General features: G+C 41.8%; 1 long non-coding RNA gene across 2 annotated transcripts in view; it reads left to right on the forward strand.

Moving 5' to 3' along the window:
- The first annotated feature begins 5,621 nt into the window (after positions 1–5,621).
- The window catches only part of LOC122773242, a 16,988-nt gene continuing 1,809 nt past the window's right edge, over positions 5,622–20,800 (forward strand). The window contains exons 1-2 of one of the 2 annotated variants that reach the window (XR_006360874.1): positions 5,622–7,190; positions 7,428–7,559. This is a non-coding gene — a long non-coding RNA (uncharacterized LOC122773242). Of the gene's footprint in view, positions 7,560–20,800 lie in introns of both variants that reach the window. The other variant, XR_006360872.1, reaches the window with a different exon arrangement.

Consider the following 20,800-nt stretch of genomic DNA (forward strand, 5'->3'; position numbering starts at 1 on the left):
CCATAAACCATGATGATTAGTGATGTTATTAATTATATATAAGATCATTTATGCTATAATAGTATTAGAACTTTATAATATATACCTATTTAAACTGTTTTTTTTCATTCACTCCAGGGTCACATGACTCTGCTGATGAGAGCAACACCTGGATGAGCGCAATAATTTATCTTCATAGGACACGTATTCATGTTCCAGCTGTTAGCATAGCCATTAATGTGTTTAGAGCTTGTTACAGAGCTCATTATCGCTGAATTGCATTTACATCACAACTCGTAAGTCGGAACTGCGAGTTCACTGTGTTCCAGTTGAGAAGTCGGAAACATATCTTGGTTTAGCCATTGTTAGCAACAGTGAAGCATTAAGAATTAAACAGTGCTATGTGTACGACGATTTACTGTGAAACAAAGAACAAATAAGTGCTAACGATAACAGTAGCAGTGTTTGTATGGTGTTCAGTTCAGAGTGTTTCCTTAGAACGCGTCATATCTTTGTCTTTGTCATCTTTTTATTGGTAGCACTGGAAAATTGTTCCCTCGCTGTTGAGTTTGAATGTAAAGAAGAAGCATTGACTGTGACATTGTCTCTGATCTCCACTTGTTGTTTTCTTCTCTTCCTCTGACTAATTTCTCGCATGTTTATGACACCACATTTCATGCAGGTGTGAAAAAAAAACACCACAAGGCAAAAGAACCACTGGCAATAGGAATGGTGTTAATTGCCTTTTTTAAACAGGGTTCACTCTGGTTCAAAACAACATTTTGTTACCAGGACTAACTGATGTTGTTGTTGTTGTTGTTGTTGTTGTGTTAATCTTGCATAATTAGGATAAAAATAAAGCAAACCACAGGCATATTGATTGGTTACTCATTCCTGGCATATCAGAGAGTATAAGCTGTAGTGAAGGAGACAGGTCCACCATACGTGGTGTCGATTGCAGCAGCTCCACTGTGTTCAGCGCTGGGCCTCTGTACAAGCTCAGTGTGTCAGAACTGAACTTGCTAACCTTTGGCTTTCTGATTTTAAACAACCTAATAAGTGGAGGCAGCCTGCTGCCTCACTACACACATCACACACACATCAAACCTTCACGTCTCACATCAAACCCAGCTACACGCACACATATGCACGCACACACACACACACGCACGCATGCACACACACTCTCTCTCTCTCTTATTGTAACTGGTGCTTCCTTATTGGAAATTAAAGTGTGGACAGCAGGCTAATGATCAATAGGCAAGCCCACTGGAGATCCACCACTGGGGCTCATTAAAGCTACATGTGGCCTCGCTGTCACACACACTCACACTCACACACACACACACACACACACACACATCCCCAGAGGGACTTGATAATCAAACACTGCAGCGAGGCACACGTTCCTCCCACAGCGAGCAGAGAGAGAGAAGACGGAGGCATTTACCGATCTGCATTTCTGGATAAAAACAGCAGGGAAAGTAAATACTGTCAACGCCTCCCTCCTGATTAAAGTTCACTCAGTGGGCACAAGTCTTATTACACTCCTTTGTTTCAATATATCTGTGCATTTTATACGCATATATTATACACACCATAAAGGTCATATTTGCACAGAAAAAACAACAGCAAGGAAAAGAGATCAAGCAGTATATTTATAGCTATGGACTCAATGTAGAGCATATATACAATATATATAGCAAGCACAACTATTCTTCAGACTCCTGAACACATAACATTTAAATAGAGTTCAAAAGGTCAAGGTTTAAATCCATATGGTTTTGCTCAATAGCAAAACATGGACCTCTTTGACACCAAAGTTAGCCGGTAGATGGAGTTCATTCTATTTAAAAGTTATGCACAGCAATATTAAGTATGACATATGTATGGTTTAGTGTAACATTGTCACCTCCCCTCAGTGCTCCTGGACTTTATTGATACACTGTTGTCTGCACCCAAACTCACACTGTCATCACTTTGTCTCATCTCCACACACACACACACACACACACACGCACGCACACACACACACACACACACACACACACACACATGCACGCACACACACGCACGCACACACACTTTTCCTCAGGACATAGTATTGACTTTCATTTATTTGGACAGGCTAAACAAAGTTAATGCCTAAACCTAACCTTAACCTAACTACAATTCCGATCTTAACCAGATCATCAGAAATGGGGTTCTGCCTCATAAGGACCAGGTTTTGGTCTTCATGAGGACTACCAACCCGTTCTCATCCCAAGGCGTCACCTGACAGACGTACACGGTATCCCTCTGCTTCTGAAAGACTCCCCTGTAAACCCACTGGTGGAGGACTCAGACCAGACCTGGGCCATCCCGGACCAGACCTGGGCCATCCCGGACCAGACCTGGGCCATCCCCAGCACCAGCCTGTGTGAGTAGCCGAACATTTCCAGAGTTTCTCATACATTGATCAATTTAGTTTATTATTTATAGATGCACTGGAACATGTTAGGACTTCTGGTCCTGACAACGTCAGAAAAGATCCTAAAGAGGTAACACACACACACACACACACACACACACACACACACACACACAAAGCAAAGAGCCCTATTTAGGCAAGACTGGGGATTAGCTTTGCCCTTTGTGGATCTGACATTCACCAATTGGACTTAATTAGCAGTGCTGAGCCTGACGCTGACCTTTTGTCAAGCAAGCTGTCATTGAAAACCTTTCTGTTGACTTGAATGGGGAATGCTATTTGTTAACGTAATCAGAGAGCACTCGGCTCAGGCTGCTGGGAAGATAACATCACTTCCCAAATTATAGATATAGATATTATAGATATAGACATGGAAGTCAGTGTATTGTTGTCAGTCAAAAGTTTTGTCTGTACGTGGATTATTGGATCATTGTGGTCCTTAAACCAGTGTCAGATGTGAAGAGAGCGCAGTGTGCTTGTTATTCCTGTGTGCCACACTGCTCCACTGTCATCATACACAGTTGCCATGAACACCCACACTGATTTTTGTTGACACAAATCCACACAATGTCTTACCACCAGGAATATTCTCAAAGAACTGTAAGTTGAATTTTTGTGAGGGGATTGTTACACAAGACCTGGTTTATCCTGTTTCCCTTATAGTTTGAGGACTATGTGTCCACCCTTAAGTGTTTAGTTCTCAAAACCATCAAACAAACGTGAGTTCACATGAGTTCACACAATGCTGAGGAAATCAATCAGCTCTGTGTTGCTGTGTCGCAATGTTCAGTCCGTATGTCACATTACCATGCTCCACACAGGAAGTGATTCATTTTACATCTCGACAGATGGAGGCAACAGCAACATTGCACGACTAAAAGCACAAAGAAGTGAATTCTACCGCTCCAACAGATCGACATTTGAAAAGTGAAGCCTGAGAAATGGGATGAACGTAGCACTGAGCCACCAGAGGACAGACTCTGCTGGTTACATACAACAACATTTGAATGAAAGTCTAGATAGATGTGTATATGTATATACATATTTACTGTATATAGATATAGATATACAGTATATACAAATGTGTGGGCCTGTTGGAATATATACAACCCTAATCCTTCGATTATCAAAGCACACTGAGCGGGAAAACACAACGTTCACCTCCATTTGCTCTCACTCTCTGTCACACACACACACACACTCACACACACACTCACACACACGCCACACACACACACACTCACACACACACACACACACACACACACATGCACAAAACAAAGAGATTCTCATAAAGCCACAGTGTGCTCTCCACTCTCCAGCAACAAAGAGTGAAATGTTGCCTGGATGTTCTTCCCCTCACTCTCCAGCCACCATTCCTATTAGCATTGAATTCTTTTGCTCGTGCAGACAATGCTAAACGCTCCGGCACAGCCTCCTCAACAGAATCAATTCTGCATGCTTACTGACTGGAATTTTTCAATTTATACGCCCTGTAAAAAAACAATCCCAAATCACTAATCACAGCTGCATTGTTCCCTGTGTGTGTGTGTGTGTGTGTGTGTGTGTCTGCTGTGCTCTTTGTGTTGTCTGGTTGCAGTTTAGCATTAAATTGGACTGTATTGAAACGGCCAAGTGTTTGTTTCAGTACTCGGTGAATCAGCAGCAGAGGGGCGATTAACTGGGCTGAGAGCAATGCTTTCTGGATAATGTCTTGCATATGCCGGGGAAATGGCACTGTTGACGAGCGCTTGTGCATCACTAATATCTGATTTGAATTTAATTTGAGCTCTAATAATCACGGCAGCGTACGGATTGTGCTGCCTCTGCTGTGGACCAGCAGCCTGAAGTCATCACATGTTATTCATCCTCGTAGACGGGACTGAAGCTAATGTCAACAAACATAGACCTGACATTTGGAAGCATGTAAAGTTGAAAGTGAAGTAATAATAAGTTGTTGTTTTTCCATATTTTAGGAGGAAGTCAGGACATTGTGAGAATGACCTGAAGATGCTTAATGGAACTCAGCCATGAGTGTTTCATTATTCACGTGTGTATGTGTCCATACTGTGACCTGTCACAATATACCTAATGTATATATATATATACATTATATATATAAGGACCATTGACTCTGGTCTCTTGAAAAACAACAAGGGGAATGTGTGCTTAAAGACACTTCTTTTACAGTCATTTACTCAAGATGTATGTATCTGTTTGAAATAACATGCTGGATTTATTTATCCCGTCTTCACACTTATCTGTGCTGATCTCGTGTTTCTGGAGAAGTAACCAGCGTGAAAACAGTTTTAAACTCTTGCTACTGGATGGCTCAGTTTATAAAGGAATCGAATGTTAATATGAAATATTTGCTCAAATGAAACATCCCAATTTATGACTGGTTTACTTAATGACGGTCGTCATCAGTGGATCAATTCTTATCAAAAGTTAATGGGAACAAACTTGAGTGACCTACAATCAGACAAAATACTCATTGATCTGTCAAAAACTGCAGGAAGTTGCTGACAGAGGGTCAGATTCCTCCTGCTCACACCTGCTGTCTCATAAACAACCGCGAATGTAGCAGCAACGAAGGCGGCCGAAAAAGAAAAGACACATTTCAAGGAACAAGAACAAGGTTAAAGCACGAACCTGTGATGTAGAAGCGTGGAAACATGTTTAATTCTGTGGCTAAACACAAAGTCACAGTTGTAAGCTGCTGTCAGACTGCACAGTGGTCAAAGAAAGGTTTGATATTAATGTAGAATAATGATATAGAATAATAGTGTCGTTGCCGTGAGCGACCACTCGTGACTGAAACCTGCACCAGTTTCCACGATCAGTAAATGTGTCAGTGGCACATGATCCACAGTCTGTCAAGAGTCAGAACACAAGCTGCTGAGGGGCAGCAGAATAACTCTTATTCTGTTATTTCATTAACGTTCGGATTCAATTGAATTATGGAAGCAATTTCTCAGCATTTGAATTCCTGTTTTTCTACAATAAATTATTCAAAGTTCAAGGCGACTGACTTGAATCCTGTGAATAATGATGATGATAATCAGTCAGTCATCATCTAACCGCTTTATCCTCCACCAGAGGGTCGCGGGAACCCGGAGAGAACCCACGCACACACGGGGAGAACATGCAAACTCCATGCAGAAAGGCCCAGAAAGGTCTTCTCGCTGCAAGGCGAGAGTGCTAACCACTACACTACCGTGTGGCCCATGATGATGATAGTAATCATGAATATTATGTCAAATGTGTTTCTTTTTTAATCCTTATTTTAAGGTGAGATACACGTGTGTGTGTGTGTGTGTGTGTGTGTCTCAGCAGCTGTCACAGAAATAGAGAAACCTGAGTAAAGACATTGTTTTTTTTTTACTATCACAGTGAGGACGTTTCTAAACTGGGTGAACTTCATGCGACACAGTTTTAACCAGCTACACAATCTCCTACAAAAGGGAACCGATCATTAGAAGCTTAACACAATACTGACAAGCAAGAGAACTGAGAACTGAGAAGCAACATCTAGCAGCAGTTTGTATTTGTCTTCAAGTTCCATTCGACCGTTGCTCCTAGAACACGTTTCCTTACTGAAATGGTGTGGACGTCACTCTCAGTCGTCTGATGTAAATGTTGGTGCATTTGTCCTCAGTAAGACAAACTTAGGACCAAGTGTGGACTAAATGTACATTATTCTGTTATTTCTGTGTTCAGACCAGTTCATTAACCACGGATCATTCCTGGAGCTCTGGGTCCAGACGTTGTTTCATATTTATATATATATTCATATTCATATTTGTGTTCACATGTGAATGTATCACGTAAAGGTTAAACAAAATAATTAGCCCTGCTTTTAAAAACAAGTCTTGTGATCAATAGCCAAATATTAGGATTCAGTGAAGTCTCGTGGTCTAGAGTTCCATCATGGCACGTGATTAAAGTCCTGTCTTTACTGGAATCTTCCATTCCATGGAAATAATTCAAGTTATTACACCTGACTATTGTTATCAGAACTTTTTATATGCTTACAGATGAGAGCAAAAGGATTTCTGGGAGTCATTCCAGCAGATGATGAGCTGAGGCTCGTCGCTGCCCGTGACCCGCCATCTCTCACTCTGTCTGTGGAGTTTCTGAGGATCACTCCGTGCTCCTGGATGCTCCATTGCCCTCTGAGCTCATAGAGGACAGTGAAGTGGAACCCAGAGTCCATCAGAGCCGACTGATAACCCGGCCTCCATTTCATCCTGCTGCACTTTAACATTCCAGCAGAGGAGTAGACACCACTTTATCTGTTGTGTGTCCAGGCCAACAATCAAGAAGTGGACCAAATGCACTTTCATATCCCATATATATATATATATACACATATACATACTATTATATACTATACCATACATTTGATCATCATTATTCCATGAGGGTCAGCACCACCAACCCAAACAGAACAGCACTATAGTTACCTCAGATTTATTTGCAATTACAAATAGAATATATTGACTTGTCTGAGTTCATTTTGTTTTACAGCCAACATGTTCCTGTCAGTCAGACAGTGGCATCATCGTTGACATCCCAGATGTGACTGCTCTGAAGACATGATGGCACATTTCCCAGAGAAGACACAGAACAGATGCTGCAGACACTGTAATAAAGGCCACTGTAATACACTGTGCAGAAAGTGACACAGGGTTTTGAACATCGTCATTTTCTCCCACTTGGGTTCCTCCAGCATGAACGGGTCTGCCCCAAACTTTTCATTCAGTTTTATATAATTAACCTAATGATTCATAAAAATGTGACCGTGTGATTCTTATTATTCATGATATTTACTGTTGGAGTGTTTTGTAAGTAGTTCTGTATATTTGTTCTGACAGTGAAATATTCTGGTCCCGTCGAGGCCCAATGTTGCAATATTACAACATTTCTGTAAAAACATCAGAAACAAGTGAGAGGAACGTTTGTTGTGCTTTTTCAGGGATGTGCTGTCCAGTTGCTGGTGAAGCTGTAAACGGAGCTGGTGGGTGTGGAAGGATCAAGTGCACACAGCAAACGCATGCAGTCTAATCCTCGGGTCAGACGTGTCCACTTCTGTTCGACTGGAGTCACGGTAAGAACCAGTGTGTTCTACAGCTTCAGTGAAGGACAGAATACATAACTTCACATAATATGTAAAGTTATACAGGAATAACGTTAAAGCAGTCAGAGGAGAGGTGAGGTGAGAGCATCCCTCTCGAGAAAAGACAGGAAGTACACCCTTCTCCCTCCCTCACTTGATAAATAATGCAGAGCACGGCGCCCCCCGCTGCTGTGAAGTGTTTGTTAATGGCCGTGCTAATTGCAATAAACACGAGTGGTGTTTGAGGCACAACACTCCTAATTAGGTTGGCATGGCCTGATGGGACACTGGGAAGAAAAAGAGAGTATAAGGGAGAAGACAGAAGGTGGGGGCAAAAACAGGGAGGTCACACTGACAGAGGAGACGAGGGAATAAGGTTCAAATTACCTCCAACGATGAAACATTGCTTTGAATAAACAAAGAGTCCCATCTGTTTTGATTTGACTTTTCATTCTTTTTGCTGTACTTGACCAGACAGAATGATTACACACTATATGTATATATATGTGTACTGTATATATACTGTATGTACTGTATATACTGTATACACACTGGACAAAGTGTTATTTAGTTTACAGAACAAAGTCTTTGAAATGTCAACATGAGGGTTGCTTGGCCGCTCAATGCTGTTTCACTCGCTTGTTTTCTGTTTGTTATCAACACACTTTGAACTGTGGCCGATTGTAGTTCTTAACATGGCTGAGAGCGCGCGCACACACACACACACACACACACACACACACACTCACACTCACACTCACACACACACACACACACACACTGTCACTGTGTGTGTGTGGACGCTGGGACTGGACCATATTCTACTGACGTCACATCCGCTCAGTCACTGGTCAGCAACTGTGGTTTAAGCATTCTAAATGGCACCAACAGCATGGTCTTCAGATTGTTCTTCATAGCTGCACATGTGCAGCAGTGGATCCAAGGGTCAAACCCCTGACCTTCAGGTTGGAAGACAGTGCTGCTTTAGGACTGACTAAAAACAGCGTTCAGGGCTGAAATTCACCATCTCACTGATGCTGCACAAAAATAAACAACCTAAAGATCTACACGGACTGTTCCAGACTTACAGTGTATATGTATATATACACTGTATATGTATATTTACATATACATGTTTGGAGGCAGAGAAATGCTGAATATGATCGTCCCCACTGTCAAACATGGAGGACAGAAGAACACGGCCATGCACTGTATAATATTGGATGAGAACAGTCAGAACCTCAGTCAGAACACTGAAGTCTGGGTCTTCCAAAACAATTGGCTAAGGCAACAAAAAAGAGGCTCAAGAAGAAGTAAATGAAGGTCATGGAGTCTCTGGACCAGTCTCTGAACCAGTCTCTGGACCAGTCTCTGGACCAGTCTCTGGACCAGTCTCTGGACCAGTCTCTGGACCTCAGTCCCACAGAAATTCAGGAGCGGGAGCATCAACCTCGAGTTGCCAAGCAACACCCTGGAAACCTACATGATTTTGAGAGTATCTGTAAAGAGGAGGCGTAAAAATCTCTCCTGAGATGTGTGAAAACCTGGTGACCAAATACAAGACACATCTGACCTCTTACCAACCAGGGTTTCTCCACCAAGTCCCGAGTCCCATTTTGCTTGAGGACCAGAGTTCTTTATGGATGTTCTGTGTCTCTGTTTGTTTCTTTGTCAGGGAATACTGTATACTGATGATGTCATAGACTTATGATGTGAATGTTTCACACACGGACAGAAGCTCGTGACGTGGTCGGCACGTGTATGGTTTGTTTTTGTCGATCAGCTGCCAACATCACGTATGTGCTGTATGTTAGTGGCTTTGAACAATGCTGGGCAGTGATGAGAACCACGACTGTTCTACCCAGCAACATCAGTATTCACATCCAGATGAACAAATAAATAGATAAATAGTGTCTGCAACATTATGGAGATTAAACATGGCTGAGTCCTCTAGAGATGGGACTGAAGCACTTTGTTTTCCTAAATAATTAACCAACTCTCTATGTGTGTGTGTGTGTGTGTGTGTGTGTGTGTGTTTGCTGCCTTAATGAGCCCCTCTGGATGAGGAGGAGCTGGGACGAGACAAGGAGGGAAGAGGGTGATTAAAAAGGAGGGAAGAGGGAATGAGGAGGAGATGTGACAGAACAAGAAAGCTAAGGAAGGAAGGAAAAAATAAGGTAGTATTGGAGTGGAGGTTAATGATGACAGATAGGAATGAATAGGAAAGAGGCGGGGGGGGGCGGGGCATGTGATGTGAAAATATTAATATAGCAATGAGTGGAAAACTGCAGTTGAACTCTGATAGATAATAGAGCGCCGGATACAAACGGTGGAAGGAAAGGAAACAGGTCTCTCATATAAAGGCTGTAAGCAACCGCTACATCCCATAATATACAACTGAAACCTACGATATAACTATGTCATAACAGCAATCACTTTGTTATCATAGGTTAATAATACCATGTTAAATAAAGTGACCTTATTATTTTGAAAAGATGTCAGTTTGAGGTTAAAGAACAGAAAATATTGAATTTCAATGGAAATCTTTTCTCACGTTTAAGTCAAATTGGATGTTGTTTCTTGTCACATTTCATTTTCTTCTGTCAAATCATTGTGTTTTCTGTTTTATTGTGGAGAACACAGAGCTGCATATACTTTAGGTTTGTTTGGTTTTTTTAATTTTCTTTATTGTGCAAAACATATTTATAGAATGAGTGAAGAAAAAGTACCAAATTACAGACTAGTGATGATCATGTGTGTTATTGAGATGGCTGCTAGAGGAGGATATTGTATTATTGTATGTACGTTGTATGCTTGGGAGGTTATTATGGTATGGTGGCCAGTTGTGCTCATGAGTTGATGAGCACTGGAGGGTTACCAGCAGGCGGAGGGAAGGCCACGATGGGCTTGTGCAGCTGAAGATAATAGTGAAGTTCACAGTGAATGAACTGGTTGACATGAAAGTAATCAGCTGTTTCAAGTGCTGACACATGTGAGTTCTGTGGACAGTTAGTTTCACGTTATTCTAGTTGTGACAGTTTAGAATTAAACACATGTTCAAGAAGTGGACGGAGAAGCTTCTGGTTTCATTCTCGCAGAGTTTGTGTCGACAGAAATACTTTGAGTTTACAACAGTCTCAGTCTCACACAGTCAAACTACACTCTCGTCACATTTAGGGTCTCACCCTCACACTCACACTCACCCTCACCCAGGAGTGTGAAAACATCATGTTTCATCATGATAGTAATAACATTGTTAATCACACTGTGTTGCACTTTGTTTGGCCATACAGCAAAATGCTGATAAAATGCATTCATCCATCCATTCATTCATTCATTCATTCATTCATTGTCTACGCACTGCTCCACCTCTAAGGGTAGCTTTGGTTGGAGTGAGTGAAAACAGAGCGGTGAAGGAGGAATCAGCTTCACAGAGAAGGGATGGAGGAGAATAGACAGATAAGAGACGGAAGGATGAACAAAAAGAATGGCGGATGGAAGAGATAGAGGCACGAGGAAAGGAAACAACAAAGGAAATAAGGGAAATAAAGCAGGGAAAGGTGAGGAAAGAAAAACAAATGAGAGAGGAAAAAGCAAAAAGAAATGATTTAATATCGTTGTCTTGTTGTTTTGGAACAGAAATATCTTTATTACAGTCACTCATTAAATCCATTTGAAGTCATCATCTTTATTAATGCCACCCATTCATTTGGCAGATGGAAAATGAATTCTTTGTGTTGGTGCGCTGAGCCACGCTGTGCCAAGTCTTATCAGCTGACAACTGGTGCGTTCATGCAGAATTTTGTTATGAGGGTGTGTGACGGTGAGAGGTGACGCTGGATCGTGAGGATGAATAATTCTCACTGTTGTTAATTATTTCCACAGGGGATTGAGAACATGGAGCTGCAGGTTACAGTGAAACTAGTGAAACACTGACAAGCTGACCTGTCAACCACACACACACACACACACACACACACTCATTACGGTGCCAAAATATCTCAAACTTAAACTTTCTACTAATCATTTGTAAGTAACACATTTTCTAAACCTAGTTCCAAAAATGTCTCTTCTTTTCTCAGATATTTGTATTAGTTACAAAATGACGTCCCTCACATGCCGTGAGTTGGAAGAATTGGGCGCAGTCGGGAGTCTGAACGTGGCGACGGGGGGGTTAGGGGCGGAGTTAATTAAAGGAAATAATCTTAACATCTGGAGGTGAAGGAGTTGGAGGTCATGTTGAACAGTGTGACGTGGTTCTTAAACAAGTACAGATCAATCATTAAACCTCTGGAGGTGTGTTTAACGTGTTTAACCCTTCAGGCCACACGCGTGTGTGTGTGTGTGTGTTATACGTCCACACACACGTGTGCAGACCCTGGTTTACGTGCGTGTCAGTGTCCTGTAGCATCTGACTTCAGTACAAGTCACATTCCTACAAAACAAGAAGAGAACAATGTTACGAAGCTCGGACACGTGCGGTCCCAGCAGCTCGTCAGGTCGAGGCTCTGCGAGGGTTATCCTTGTGACTAAGTGAACAGGGCTTCATACTTCAGCTGCTGGTGGGGCGGAAATCGTTGACATAATATTATGCAAATATGTTTAATGTTATTTTGTATAAAATGTCTTTAAAGATTTATTTGCTACGACTAAAGCTTGGCTCAGTCACATGTTCATAATACAGATCTTAACATGTTTTTCTTCATTGACTCAAATAATAGTAGAATATTCTAGTTTGAAGACTTGAACAATTATCACTGATAATGGAGAATAACGGAATAGAAACAGAAAGAACTAATGGATAAATGATTGATGCAAATGACTGTATTATAAATGAAAGAGAAAGGTCAAGCTGACTGGGAGAGAAGAATTAGTCTTTAAGAATAAAAACACCAAAGACTGGAACACATGAATGCATTTGAATGACATTTTCTTCAGATTTTTTAACACCAATTACTGAGGTAAACACAAATTTGAGCTCAACTGAAAAGACGGGAAAAGTAAAAGATCGAGATGGAAGCAGATGGAGAGGGTAGGATACAAGAAGGACACAGTGAAGGGATGAAGAGTGTCAGAGAAAAAACTCCTGATCCTTAAATGATTAAACCATTGTGTTAATCCCATTGTTAATGTTAATCCCATTCTCTGTGCATCAGATCAGGCTTAACATTAGAGCTTGCTCAGGATTTACATGAGTCTCAGAGGCTGAGGACGGCTGTGCATCCTACGTCGCGCGACCTGTGACCCGTGCATCCTACATCACATGACCTGTGACCCGCGGCATCCTACATCACACCCGCGATCCTAAGACCTGTGACCTGCATCCTACATCACATGACCTGTGACCCCATCCTACATCACATGACCTGTGACCCGTGCATCCTCATCACGCGACCTGTGACAGACCTGTGACCTGCATCCTACATGACCAACGCACCCTGCATCATGACCATCCCACATCACATGACCTGTGACCGTGCATCCTACATCACCTGTGACCCGCTGACCTGTGACCTGCATCCTACATCACATGACCTGTGACCCAGCATCCTACATCACATGACCTGTGACCCGCATCCTACATCACATGACCTGTGACCTGCATCCTACATCACATGACCTGTGACCAGCATCACCATCACATGACCTGTGACACCCCTACATCACATGACCTGTGACCAAGTCATCCTACATCACATGACCTGTGACCCGGCATCCTACATCACATGACCTGTGACCCGGCATCCTACATCACATGACCTGTGACCTGTGCGACACATGACACATCACATGACCCAGACCTCGACCTGACCCGGCATCCTACATCACATGACCCAGACCCGTGCATCCCTACATCACGACCTGACCGTGCATCCTACATCACATGACCTGTGACCCGTGCATCCTACATCACATGACCTGTGACCTGTGCATCCTACATCACATGACCCAGACCGCATCCTACATCACATGACCTGTGACCTGTGCACCCTACATCACATGACCTGTGACCCGCGCATCCTACATCACATGACATCATGACCTGTGACTGCATCCACATCATGTGCATCCTACATCACATGACCCAGACCCGCATCCTACATCCCATGACCTGTGACCTGTGCATCCTACATCACAAGTCAATCCAGATTATCTTCATGTGTTGAAAGCTGTAGTGTTGCTGCATGTTGTGTTTACAGCATGTTAGAAAGTATTCAATGTTCTGCAGGTCTGAAACATCCCATAATAGCCAGAAGTTGTCCCAGTTCCACCAATCAGAGGTGCTGTGTAGAGTATTACGTTCCATTCCATTACATGTCATTTAGCAGAGGCTTTTATCCAAAGCGACTCACAGGAAGTGCATTGAAATATTTGGGTACAAATAAAAGCTTCAAGTAAGACAAACTATAAATACTTATGTATAAGTACACAAGTGTGATGTATAAACAAGTGTTTTTTGGGTTTTTTTTTGTCGTCGTCTTAGTCGAGGTAGAGTCGGAAGAAATATAAAGTAGCAATGGAATCATGAATAAAAGCACATTTTCACTAACCTACAGTGATATATTGACATATATACTAGACTATATTGTTAATATTGTTCCACATTCTCTGAGCGTGTGATCACAATATCAGGGCCTGTGTTCAAAATCTGTCTGTGGAAAATGAACAAAGGGAGAACCACAGCATTCTTATTTAACGTTAACAATCTTAATGACATATATATCAATAATAATTAAATGGTTCCAGTCAGTCTGATGGCACCGTTTACACAAAGGAAGCAACTTTGTGAACTTTTATCAACATTCAAAAAGTCTTTTTGTGCAGATGCATTCAAACATTTGAAATGTGACACGATTTTGTTTCCATGAACTCGTGAAGTGAACCTTAACACGTCACGGCTCGCTTGGAACCTCCCCAGAGCAGGTACTAAAAAAAGTACCAGGTACTATGTTAGTGGAAACGCAGTACTGCCGACCAGACTGTGAGGAAAACTGCATTTAAAATGTCAGTCAGTCAGTCATCATCTAACCGCTTTATCCTCCACCAGAGGGTCGCGGGGGGTGCTGTGCCAATCTCAGCTTCATCGGGCGATAGGCGGGGTACACCCTGGACAGTTCGCCAGTCCATCGCAGGGCCACACACACACACAGATAGAGACAAACAACCATTCACTCTCACACTCACTCCTATGGTCAATTTAGAGTGTCCAATTCACCTAATCCCCACATGTTTTTGGACTGTGGGAGGAAGCCGGAGAACCCGGAGAACCCGGAGAGAACCCACGCACACACGGGGAGAACATGCAAACTCCATGCAGAAAGGCCCTTGTTCCAACCGGGGCTCGAACCCGGGTCTTCTCGCTGCAAGGCGAGAGTGCTAACCACTATACCACCGTGTGGCCCGCATTTAAAATGTATGAAAACTAATTCATTTGAGCACATTTGTATTGAGATGATGTCACAATTCTTTTTTGAGTATTTTCTTTTCTTTACTGTAAACCACAGTTATTATACCGTTATTCTCCATTATCAGTGATAATTGTACAAGTCTTCAAACTAGAATATTCTACTATTATTTGAGTCAATGAAGACAAACAGGTTTGAATGCTTTTATTTATGTGAAATGCAACTATGTTCAATTTTCATTGTTGTGCAGGAAGTAAGGAATGAAACAACATGAAACAAACTGACAATGCGACGTGTGAATCACCCACAGTCAGAGGTTGAGTAGATTAGATTAGATTAGTAGATTTTCCAAATACTTAGAGCTTAGAGTCGGAGCTGAGTTCTAAAACCACTTTGAGTGGAAAACTATGGGATATTGATGGAAAGTGAGCCGAGTATGACGATACAAAGCAGCAAAGTTACATAAGTGTTGGGAGTCTCAGCTGCTGGAATGATGCAAACCTATCATCGACATCTAAATCTTTTAATGTGACCAATACGCTGACAGATCCGTCTTTAATGAAGGGCTTGAACCTCCTTCATGCTGCTAGTTGTACAGTTTTGTTTCATTAAATGTCATTTTCTATAATAATTGCTGTGGATGTTTTGTGGTCCAGGTTTCTTATTTGTGAGCTTCTCTGCAGGTTAGCATCACGGTCGTGCTCATCATCTGTCGTCTGTGCAGACACAGCATCAGAATCACTCTTCAAGGGTATTTACAGACCATAAAGTATCCTAAATAGTGTCGTAAGAGAAAAACATGAGACATTTCTATTACATTATGGAGCTCTTCCTTTTTAAGACATCTGTCAAAAAGTGTTTTATACAAATGTTGCCTCAACGTATGTTTATATAGAAATCATAGATACTTGTTTTTCAGTATTTATGGTTTTCTTTGACACAAAATAAAAAAGAACCAGTTGAAATGTGGCTCAGCAGCAACTGGATTATTTAGTTTTATATAAAAATGAACTTGTCCTCATGCTATATTTAGGTTTTCTTTTATTTTATTTCACACATAAATACAGGAAAAACAACGTAGCATACACACAGTGATCTAGTGAGTGTATGTGAATAAAAGAAAAAGCAGTAAGTGGTTCATACCATCTGTCCGTCCCACAGACGTTTGTGTGCACATGATGTGACGTGGATTCACTGTGTCTATGTTCATGACACTGCACACTGCACCTATTCACACCCTTTAACATGAGAACCATCATCTGAAGTGTGTGTTTCAACACTAAAACACTAGACTGTAGACTCGAGGAGCAGGAGATCCAACGTCCCACCTTCTGTTCCACCTGTCCCTGTGTGTGTGTGTGTGTGTGTGTGTGTGTGAGGGTAAAAGTAAGAGTTAAATTGATGGTTTCAGGTTTTAATTCTTGAACGTACCTTCTGTGTCCCATGATATAAAAGAATAGATTTTTAAGCAGCGAGTGACTCACAAAGTATATCAAACTAATGTGAGATAATGCTGTTGACAAATTCTAAAGATATTGTCGACTTAAGCAAGTGCAGATATTATTGGGTTAGCCTTCTGTGGCTAAAATCCTTTTCCCTCATGTCATGTCCTTGCTGGAAGTGTCTCAAGCTGATGATCAGGGAAATGTGAGCGTGTCTCTTCCACAGAACCAACAAAACTCTCTCTCTCTCTCTATGTATATGTGTATACATATATATATATATATACATATACATCATCATATATGTAAATCTATTCAGTGTAAGTGGGCGGCTGCACTGGCGGCTCACAAAGATCGGCTCCTTCCTCGTGGATTGTTTCTCACAATGTGGTGAAAAAGAAAATGGACGGCTGTGCTCATTGCTGTGTGTGTGTGTGTGTGTGTCTGTGTGTGTGTGTGTGTGTGTCATTGAACACAAACAGAAACCAAACATTGATAAATAAGCATGAATTAAATAAACAAGCCTAAAAGCCCCTCATGTAGAGGGCGGATAGAAGCTGCACTGCTCATAATATAGTTCAAAAGATGGAATAAAGAACAGGCTGGTGATTGTGCTGTTTCACAGCTTCATCATCACACAACTAAACCTGCTGCGGGGAAGGTCATGGAGTCATTCATTCTTTCATTCATTCATTCATTCCTTCTTTGGAAACAAAAATAATTGTGCCGTGGTTATTTCATGTTTAAATCTATCTGAATTACAGGTGATGGTGATGATGATGATGATGGTGGTGATGATGATGATGATGATAGTGATGGTGGTGGTGGTGATGATGATGATGATGATGTTGATGATGATGATGATAGTGATGATGATGATGATGATGATGGTGGTGATGATGATGATGATGGTGATGATGATGATGATGATGGTGGTGATGATGGTGATGATGATGTTGGTGATGATGATGATGGTGGTGGTGGTGATGATGATGATTATGGTGGTGGTGGTGATGATGTTGATGATGATGGTGATGATGATGATGATGATGATGGTGATGATGATGAGGATGGTAGTTGAAATATGTCATGAAATCAGTCACAACATGACCTTCTATGGCTGTCACATCTTCATCAACATACAAAGACAAAGAGAGACAAAGAGAAAACCTTCAGAATGTGATTGCTGGAATTCAGATCATACGTGTGTGTGTGTGTGTGTGTGCGCTTGTTTTTGTTTCTTGTGTTTGTCTCTGTGAACGACACGTTGTTCCAAACACTGCACACCTGCTCAGAATCAGATCCATTTAGGCCTATTGTGCTTCATAATACTCTGTTGACCGCTGTATTGTCATTATGTGGCCATGTAAGCAGACAATGACCAACAATGACATATTCAGGCAGAAACACAAATTGGCACAAATATGAAACAATGTGCAAAAGAAAAAAAGAAAGGAAAGAACAAAACCCTGTCCCCTTCAACAGAAAAGCCCTCTGGCCTGCAGGCGCTCCTAATTAGAAGGCAAAGCTTTTTGACGGTAAATTGATTTTTAATTGTGCACTCCCTGCATTCATCCAGGTGGCCAACTTCCCCCATTTAATCTTTCACTCTGTCTGCCGCTCTCCCTCTCTTTAATTGGAACATGTTTGGAGCTGCCTGCCTCTGTTAGCAGCACTTTCCTGAACATGAGCAATTCATTCCACATTAGACAGATAGGATGGATGGAGGGAGGGATGGATGGATGGATGGATGCAGAGAAGGGAAAAAAACAAGATTGGAAAGTGACAAACAGGAGAGTTGTGCCATAATTGTCAGTAATGCTTTTCTACTTTAGTCATTTGTTGGACAAACAGTCACAGTCGATGTTTTCCATGAGCTTAGATTCTCCTCCTCGTGTCACTCAGTGCAGGATAATAGTTGTGACAGCGGCTCAAAGCACTTTGACAACAGTGATCTACGTACGCCGCGGTTCACAGAGAGGATTGTTATGCAGCGGCCGGCTGTGCATAGATCCTGACACTGTGGTCCTAACACCAGTTATCTTGTGAGGATATGGAGAGTCTGATCCAGCACCACACACACACACACACACAGACACACACACACAGAGAGAGCTCACCATCACATGATCGTGTTCTGCTGTCAAACGTGACAGTTAGATCACAGTTAGTGATAAAGTTACACGCTGAAAGTCTTCCATCATTCAAGTTAGATTTATAAAAAAAATATTTTTGTCTGTTTTAATAAAATATTTATTATCATCTATTTATTAGAATATTTTGTTCATAAACTTAATAAAACTTAAGATTATCCTTAACATTTTATTTAGTTTCCTGTTATTAATGATGTGGCGAGTTGACTTCACATTAGTGACAACACTCATGAAATATTGTTCTTGTTTAACATAAATGAACAAAAATAAAAAAAAGTAGAGACTAGTGTGTGTGTGTGTGTGTGTGTGTGTGTGAGTGTGTGTGTGTGTGCGTGTGTGTGTGTGTGTGTGGTTGGCATTTACATGGGTGGTCAGTTTGAAAAGCAAACGTATGTCAGGCTAAGCGTTGCTAGCTCACGGTCCTCAGGATCAACACAAACAGTCTTTGAATAATGTGTGAAACTAATATAAAACACATTAGTGCAGTTTACGCTCAAAGATGGTGGCAGCCATCTTTGAACCCTGGTTTAAGTGTCCGTCACCCAGTCCTGGTCATGGTAGAGTCTAGGGATGAAGGCGGTGCTTAAATCCAGTAGGGTTTAGTTAAAAACCGGCTCCAGACCCTAACCCTAACCTTGAATCTTATCTTATCTTATCTTAAGGCTTCATCCTTCAAATGTGCATTTGGTGTCTGGATGTTGTCAAACGCGTCACACAAATCATCGGCTCCTTCTCATCGTCCGACGTTTGCCCGTTGTTGAAGGAGGCGTGTCCTTCATGGTGAGGATATCCCCCAAATATCAACAATACTAACACAAGGAGATAAGTTGTATTTGTAAATCATGTTCCATGTTAGTGACATTTAAGAGGAATTATTTGTCTTGTGCATGTTTGTCTCTCAGTCTGACATCACACATGCATTTCCTCCAGTATTACGTACAAAATTAGAATACTAATAATAACTGGAGGGTCCATCAAAACTGACAAATAATCACAAAACAAAAAGTAGTAAAACACAAAAGTAGAAAAAATACTAACTAAAATAATATTGATTTCATATTAGATTCTTTTTTCGGGTAAAAACAACAGTCATGCTTCAAGGGGCAGGAAGAAGCGTCATTCATGACTTTGAACTGTGGAGGGCAGCATTTCATTAATACATGACTGCCAGAATTTATTAGGAGAAGAAGAAGGTGAACCGGTGAGAACTGTGTCTCCTTGTCGGCTGCACACTTACTTGCACACTTGCACACTTGCAGCCTTGACGATTGGGACCCAGCTCCGGTCAAACCCAGTGACTCGTGTTCGACGTCACAAAATGCACAGGAATCAACTGATGAGCAGCAGGAGGAAGCAACGCGGAGAACCCTGACGCTGTTACCATGGTTACACTTGTATATGTTTCACTCCTGTTTCAACGTCATCATGTCACGTAAGGTGCTCAGACTGACGCAGACCATTGTCATTAGACTCCAGATGTTAGCAGAGACAGAATGAATGAGTTTATGACCAGATGATCTTACCACATAAGTGAAGTGCTAACCAACTGACTACAGGTCGACTTCTGGGTATTTGCATGGTCATCAGAGCAGCTGGTGGCTGATAAATGACCTAATACGTTTGGCCAATTTTCTTATTTCCTCCGATTGATAAAATAAAATAGTTGAACAATAAAAGTGGGGCCGGGTTCTGGAAACCATCACCATGGGGGCCTGTGGTCATCGGGGGCCTCCCTCTGTGTGGTTCTGGCCCCCTCTGGTTGACCTCCTGCGGGGAGGGCGTAGCTTTCCCTGTAATTATAAGCTGCTAATGACAGTTATTAAAACAACTCTACAACTGAAGTTCACACATGGAAATAAAAGCTCATTAACACAAAAGATAATGAGAAATAATAATAATAATAATAATAATAACCAGAAATCTAAATATTTCATGTATAAAAGCTGTGTAATGAGCGTCTGTGGCTGCAGAGCTTCCTCTTCACACTGCCGTGTTAAAACCAGGGCTCTGGATTTCTACACCTGCTCCGGACCGAGCGCGCAGCGTCACAGTGAACCGTGACAAAAATGCAGCAGCACTCGTCATCCTCACCGAGCTCTGTCGCCAACTCCCACTTCCCTCCACGCCTCCTTCTCCTCCTTCTCCTCCTTCTCCTCCTTCTCCTCCGTTCTTCCCACTTTCACCGTGGAAGAAACAGCAGCAGTTAAAATGAGGCTCGGAGGAGGTGAAGC

Source organism: Solea senegalensis, linkage group LG1 (assembly GCF_019176455.1).
Source record: "Solea senegalensis isolate Sse05_10M linkage group LG1, IFAPA_SoseM_1, whole genome shotgun sequence".
Classification (NCBI taxonomy): Eukaryota; Metazoa; Chordata; class Actinopteri; order Pleuronectiformes; family Soleidae; genus Solea; species Solea senegalensis.